Here is a 1,784-nt window from a genome sequence, read left to right as displayed (position 1 = left end):
ATAATATAAACAAATATAATTCTTTCATATTTAAATTTGTTTAGTCTTTAATAATAAAAATTCTCTTTTATTTTATTTGAGTAAAAAACCTCAAAAGAATATTACTATTACTAGTGAAACCATTCGATTGACAAAAACAGCAGAGATGAAACAGACTAATGGACATTAAAAAATGAGAGAATGTTTGACTTTGACCATTTTACATCTTACATTATTAGAAACGTGGGGGACAACTGGAGAATGCTGACGTGTCACTCTTGAGAATGACTATCTCAATCTACTAAACAAAAGGTTTTAAGATTATTTAAATAAAAAAAAGTAAATATCCTTTTTGTTCGTAACGTTCGGGATAAGTTTTAAAGTTGTTTTTAAGGTTTAAATCGTCATATTTAAGTTCTTAACATTTTAAAATTGACTCAATGTTATCCTGCCGTTAGAAATCAGTTAACAGAATTGACGGCGAGATAAAATTGAGACAATTTTAAAATGTTAGAGACTTAAATAGAACGAAAACGTTGGGATAAAAACGATACATAGAAATAAATTTTAATTTTATCTTTCAATAATATCAATTTTTTACAGTACATAGTTATTCAATTATTTTTTAATCACATATGAGTAAATTACACTTAATTACATTACTTTCATTCTAAATAAATTATTTTTTTTATAATTTTACTCTTAGAGATTTTTACTCATCATGAAATATTTGTAGAATGACTAGTATATAAATTTGCGAAAAAAAATGATACATATACAATAAAGTATAAATTATACCTTTTATCTCTAATGTATTAAAATTCTTTAATGTTTAATTTAGTTAAACTTTATTTTTAATTTTATTCTTCAATAATATCAAATTTTTACGGTAGATAATTATTTAATTATATTTTTTATTTTATTCTTAATCACATTATTTATTTATAAGTGAATTTATTTTTTATTAAGAGCAAAATTAAAAAATAAATTAAGTAATTATTTGTCGTAAAAAAATTAAAATTATTGAAAAGAAGATTAATAAAAAACAATTACTTAAGTTCTAATAACACGTCTAATAAAGTTCTAACCGATTTAATATCACTAACAAGACTTTATTTCTTAAAAAAATAAATTAAATCTCATTCACTGACCTTTTTGTGGACACTACCAGCAATGTGGGCAACTCTATCCAACCGATAGATTCGATTCGGGTCGTCTTCTATTTTTGCAATTTGAATCTTATAGTATAAATCTCCTTAGTTTTTTTGGGTTTTGGATTTTGGTGGTTTTGAGTTTGGTGAAATATAATGCAAAACAAGTAAATTCAATTTCTATATATAGAAATATCTATGCTAAATCAAAGCCATTGAAGTCGATTTATTATTATGACACGTACCACCTATAAGTCGAATTTAACTCATTCGATTTATTATGATATGTAATTTGAACTAATTCTATTCGATTTATTAGAAGCCAAAAACCTTTATGCTAAATCAAAACTAATGGTATTAATTAATTTACTAGGAATGCAAAACCATGGGTATATTTTCAAATTTTTCTCCCTTGGTGGATCGAATTTAAAAGCTTCAATTTTTATATTTACCTACTAAATTAAATTTGCTTCATTCATTCAATTTAGCACTAAAAGAGCTAATCCGAATTCGATGAATTCGATTTATATAAAAATATGAATAAAGACTTTCTATGTGACGTTATTTACTTTAGGACATTCATATAATATTATTAGTTGTTTGGTTTATTTAGGTATTTTGTCCTATTTATAATTTATAATATATATATATATA

Source organism: Arachis ipaensis, chromosome B10, assembly GCF_000816755.2.
Source record: "Arachis ipaensis cultivar K30076 chromosome B10, Araip1.1, whole genome shotgun sequence".
In the NCBI taxonomy this organism is placed as follows: domain Eukaryota; kingdom Viridiplantae; phylum Streptophyta; class Magnoliopsida; order Fabales; family Fabaceae; genus Arachis; species Arachis ipaensis.
Note: the sequence above shows the minus strand (reverse complement) of the source record.